This window comes from Ictidomys tridecemlineatus, chromosome X, assembly GCF_052094955.1.
Source record: "Ictidomys tridecemlineatus isolate mIctTri1 chromosome X, mIctTri1.hap1, whole genome shotgun sequence".
Classification (NCBI taxonomy): domain Eukaryota; kingdom Metazoa; phylum Chordata; class Mammalia; order Rodentia; family Sciuridae; genus Ictidomys; species Ictidomys tridecemlineatus.
The window spans coordinates 44,991,413-44,997,426 of NC_135493.1; the positions used below are offsets into that span (position 1 = coordinate 44,991,413).

At 35.9% G+C, this 6,014-nt stretch overlaps 1 pseudogene; it reads left to right on the plus strand.

Annotated features, from left to right (window-relative positions):
* Positions 1 to 790: 790 nt before the first annotated feature.
* LOC101958474 (protein transport protein Sec23A pseudogene) lies at positions 791 to 5,325 on the plus strand (annotated as a pseudogene).
* Positions 5,326 to 6,014: the final 689 nt, after the last annotated feature.

Genomic DNA, 6,014 nt, shown 5'->3' on the forward strand with positions numbered 1-6,014 from the left:
CTCTTTTTGAGCCTGATAAAGTTAATTTTTATCATTTCCTTTCTATTCCACTCTCACTCAAGGGAGAAGAAAATAACTTCAATTTAAAAAACAAAACAAACAAATACTGGATGTATTTGTACATGCCTGTAATCCAGCTGTTCTGGAGGATAAAGCAGGAGGATTGCATAGTTGAGGCCAGCCTTGGCAACTTAGCTACCTTAGCTGACCCTGTCTCAAAATAAAAAATGAAAAGTATCAGATGTAGTTCACTAGTAAATCAGCTCTGCATTCAATTCCCAATGCTACAAAACAAAACAAAGCTAACAAGCCTAAAAGAGCAAGCAAAAAACAAACCAATAATCAAAGAAAAACTGAGTCATGTTGATGCATTACTGGATATTACCCAATAGGTTTGACACAAAAGGAATTCATATAATTTATTTGTCTTTATTGATTTTTAAATGAAATATTTTACATTGTGGGTATTAAACTGTTATGCTACCCTACTCAGGCTTCCTCCAGTAGAAATAAATTCAGGCACATTTGTCTAAAGACAAAATGGATCCATGTACTATGTGCTCATTGATCATGATAAATTTTTATTCTAGAATTTACAAAACAGCTATATTCATATTAAATTGATTAGTTATAAACTTTAAAAATGTTCATAAGCTGGTGGAGCTGAGGGGGTCTTGATTGTAGTGCCATTATGGGTATGGCTAGATGGGGAGGACTGACTTTGCAAGGACAAGGTTGTGACAGGGGATCTTATAGGAGGGGTAGTATGAAATAAGAATCAAACTTTACAATGACAACCTATTTGGAATTCATCCAACAGCATGAAGAAGGAGTGGAGTTAGACTGAGTTGAAATGTTTGGCCTTCAATTCAACTGGAAGGTAAACAAGAATGGTTGTTTCAGTTGCAGCCCTCTTTACACCACTGAAGGAAAGGCCTGATTTACCACCCATTTGATATGAACATATTTTGTGTAGTAGGAATACTTGCTGCACAATTTTGAATCCTTACATATCTCGAGATTGGAAAGGCTATCTACACTAAGCCTCAGGCCAACATCATTCTAAATGAAGAAAAAATGAAGGCATTCCCTTTAAAAACTGGAACAAGACAAGAATGCCCACTTTCACCAATATATTCAACATAATTCTTGAAACACTGGTCAGAGCAATTAGACAGACGAAAGAAATTAAAGGGATATGTATAGGAAAAGAAGAACTTAAATTAGCACTATTTGCTGACGATATGATTCTATACCAAGAAGACCTAAAAAACTCCACCAGAAAACTTCTAGAACTAATAAATGAATTCAGCAAAGCAGCAGGATATAAATAAAGTCAATTCCTATAAAGCAAAGGCTTTTCTGTATATCAGTGACAAATCCTCTGAGAAGGAATAGAGGAAAACTACCCCATTCACAATAACCTCAAAAAAAAAAAAAAAGATACTTGGGAATCAACTTTAAAAAGAGGTGAAAGATCTATACAATGAAAACCATAGAACCCTAAAGAGGGAAATCAAAGAAGACCTTAGAAGGTAGAAAGATCTACCTTGCTCTTGGAGAGGCACAATTAATATTATCAAAATGACCATACTACCAAAAGCACTATACAGATTTCAATGTAATTCCGATCAAAATTCCAATGGCATTCCTCATAGAAATAGAAAAAGCAATCATGAAATTCATCTGGAAGAATAAGAGACCCAGAAGAGCTAAAGCAATCCTTAGCAGGAAGAGTGAAGCAGGTGGCATCACTATACCAGACCTTAAATTATACTACAGAGAAATAGTAACAAAAACAGCATGGTATTGGCACCAAAAGTGCTTGGTAGACCAATGCTACAGAACAGAGGACACAGAGACTAACCCACAAAATTACAATTATCCTATATTAGACAAAGGTGCCAAAAACATGAACTGGATAAAAGATAGCATCTTCAACAAATGGTGCTAGGAATACTGGAAATCCATATGCAACAAAATAAAATTAAACCCCTGTCTTTCACCATGCACAAAACTTAACTCAAAATGGACCAAGGACCTAGGAGTTAAACCAGAGACTCTGTGTCTAATAGAAGAAAAAGTAAGCCCTAATCTCCATCATGTGGGATTAGGCTCCAACTTACTTAATGGGACTCCTATAGCACAAGAATTAGAACCAAGAATAAATAAATGGGTTGGAATCAAACTAAAAATATTCTTCTCAGCAAAAGAAATAATCTGTGAGATTAACAGGGAGCCTATATCCTGGGAGCAAATCTTTACCCCTCACACATCAGATAGAGCACTAATATCTAGGATATATAAAGAACTCAAAAAGCTAAGCACTTAAAAATCAAATAATCCAATCAACAATGGACCAAGGACCTGAACAGACACTTCTCAGAAGAGGATACACAAGAAATCAAAAAATATAAAAAAAAGGTTAACATCTCGAGCAACCAGAGAAATGGAAATCAAAACTACTCTAAAATATCATCTTACTCCAGTTAGAATGGCAGCTATTATGAAGAAAAACAACAATAAGTGTTGGCAAGGATGTGGGGAAAAAGGTACACTCATACATTGCTGGTAGGACTACAAATTGGTGCAGTCAATATGGAAAGCAGTATTAAGATCCCTTGGAAATGTGTGAATGGAACCACCATTTGACCCAGCTTGGACTATACCCAAGGGCTTAAAAACAGCATACCACAGGGGCACAGCCACATCAATTGTGCACAATTCACAATAGCTAAACTGTGGAGCCAAACTAGATGCCCTTCAGTGAATGAATGGATAAAAAAAATGCAGCAAATATATACAATGGAATTTTACTCAGCAATAAAAGAGAATAAAATCTTGGCATTTGCAGGTAAATGGATAACATTGGAGAAGATAATGCTAAGTGAAGTTAGCCAATCCCCCCAAAAAACAAATGCCGAATGTTTTCTCTGATATAAGGAGGCTGACTCATAGTGGGGTAGGGAGGGGGAGCATAGGCAGAATAGATAGATTCTAGATGGAGAATAGGGGTGGGAAGGGAAGGGAGGGGGCAGGGGGTTAGCAAGGGCAGTGGCATGTGATGGACATCATTATCCAAAGTACTTGTATGAAGACATGAATTGGTGTGAACATACTTCATATACAAACAAAGATATGAAAAAGTCTGATATATGTGTAAAAATAATTATAATGGAAAAAAAATAGAATCTGATACTCTGGATGGTCAGCTCTCTACCCTGGTTTGTTGAGTGATAGTCAAGGGGCAGTGTGCTCTGTCCTCAAAACCTTGATTTTCCTTTAATGGTTCTAAACTGGACTTGCCATATATGAGATTATCTAGGCCACTCACCCTTTAAAACTTTTTAATTTTATATTTCAATTTTATTATTTTATATTTTACAAACTTTCCACTTCTGTTTAATATCCACTCTTTTTTCAGCTTAGTACCTCTTCTACAACAGTGATTTCAATAAATATTAGTTGGATGAATAAAAAAATAATTTTGAATCTTTTGTGTCAAGTGGATTATTGAGCAAAGCTCTGGTCTTGCAACTTTTCTTATCAAAATATCAGTTTCTAACTACTTATGCTGGGATATCTAAACTGAATCAGTATGCTGAACATTTGCCTCAGTTCTCTCGCATTGAATATGTAGTTCTGTGTGGTCCTCAGAAACCTTTGATATTCCTCTATGTGGTTGATACTTGCATGGAACATGAAGATTTACAAGCCTTAATAGAATCCATGCAGATATCACTAAGTCTCCTATCACCTAGAGCTTTGATTTGCCTTTGGGGAGGAATGTGCAGGTTCATAAACTTGGATGTGAACGTATTTCAAAAAGCTATGTCTTCAAGGGAACAAAAGATGGTTTTCCAAACAACTGTAGGAGATGCTGGGACCCTCTAGAGTACCACTTACTCAAGCAACACATGGTCCTCAGGTACAGCAGCCACATGCATCCAATAAATTTTTTATAGCCACTACAGAATATAGACATGAATCTCCCATATCTTCTGGGAGAACAGCAGTGAGACCCTTGGCCTATATTACAGGGAAAGGGACCTTTGTGTACCTCAGAAATGGCACTTTGCATAGCTGTAGGACTAATCAAGTGTATTTTCCCCAACGCTGGTGCTCATATTATGATGTCCATGGGTGGTCTTGCTATTCAAGCAGCTAGAATGGTGGTTGGAGATGAATTGATGATGCCTAGAAGATCATGGCATGATATTGAAAAAGACAATGTCAAGTATGTTTAAAAAGGACCCAAGCATTTTGAAGAACTGGCTAATCAAGCTGCTACAACTCGTCATGTTATTGACATCTATGCATGTGCATTAGATCAGACAGGTCTCTTGCAGATAAAATGCTGTTCCAACCTTACTGGTGAAAACATGGTAATGGGAGATTCTTTTAACACTTCCTTATCAAACAAACTTTTCAAACAGTCTTTCCCAAAGATATTCATGAACAGTTTAAAATGAGCTTTGGTGGTGCATTAGAAATAAACACTTTAAGGGAAATAAAAATTTCAGGAGCAATTGGACCCTGTGTGTCTCTCAATTCAAAAGGACCCTGTATGCCTGCAAAATGTGATAGGAATGTGTGGCATTTGTCAAGGTAAGTTATGCAGATTCTATCTCACTACAACCTTAGCTATGTATTTTGGTGTTGTTAATCAGCATAATGCTCCAATTCTTCATGGTGGACATTGTGCAATCCAGTTTGTGACATGGTATCATCATGCAATGGGCAGAGATGCATCAGAGTGACCACCATTACTAGGAACTGGGCAGATACTCAAACTCAAAACATTTGTGCATCTTTTGACCAGGAGGCAGCTGCCATTCTTATGGCCCACTTAGCAATATGTATAGTGGAAACAGAGGAAGAGCCAGATGTGTTCAGATGGCTGAACAGACAGCTCATTGGACTGCATTAGATATTTAAAGAGTATCATAAAGACTATCAATTTCATTCAGATTTTCACAAACTTTCTTTATCCACAGTGTATATTTCTTTTAAGATCTCCTTTCTTGCAAGTTTTTAACAATATTCCTGATGAAAGTTCATGCTATCATCATAATTTGATGTTTCAAGATTTGACCTAGTCTCTAATCATGATTCAGTCTATTATATATACATGTTCTTTTATTGAACCACCATAGCTGGTTCTTCTTGATAGCAGCAGCATTTTTGCAGATTGTATTCTTCTTATTGACACATTCTTCCAGATTTTGATTTATTATGATGAGACCATAGTATAGTGGTGGAAGTCAGGATACCAGGATTTGCCAAAATATAAAAATTTCTATCACCTTCTGCAAGCCTCAGTAGATGATTCACTCCATATTTCCAATACCAAGATATAATGACACTGAATACAGGGGCAGCTAGGCTTGTTTCCTGCTTTCAAAATACAGCCCAGCCCTTCATAGACTCAAAATAATATGTATGCTTGGGGACAGGAGTCTGAAACACCTATCCTCACAGATAATGTTAGTTTACAGGTGTTTATGAATAGCTTGGAGAAACATGCTGTGTTAAATGCTGCTTGGCATGCTAAACACACTTAAAAAGATAAAATATTTCAGTTTAATTTTTTCCCTTTTTCAATTTGTCTATGGAAACCAATAGAACTCTCTAGACTTTTTTGTATCAGTATAGTTTGAGAAAACATGGAAAATGTTCATGTTTGTAGATAAAACTGGAATATATGAGAGCATTGAGAGCAAATTTGTTTTGCTTGCTACAGTATTATAAGTGGTTTTAGAATTTAAAAGTATTTATAACTTAATTATGCTTAAGAGAAAAATAGAGTCTGCCTTGTACAGCAGATAGAATTTATTTGTATATTAGAGACAAATCTGAAGTGGCACTGAATGTCCTCACTGACCTTTTAATAACTTATTTAATTTTATTCAGAAAGTAACAATTCAACAGTAATGATAACTGTGAATATTTTTGCTTAGTTTTTGAATATTTTTAGCACTTGTATATACACCTTTTCCTGCATTTATTCTATT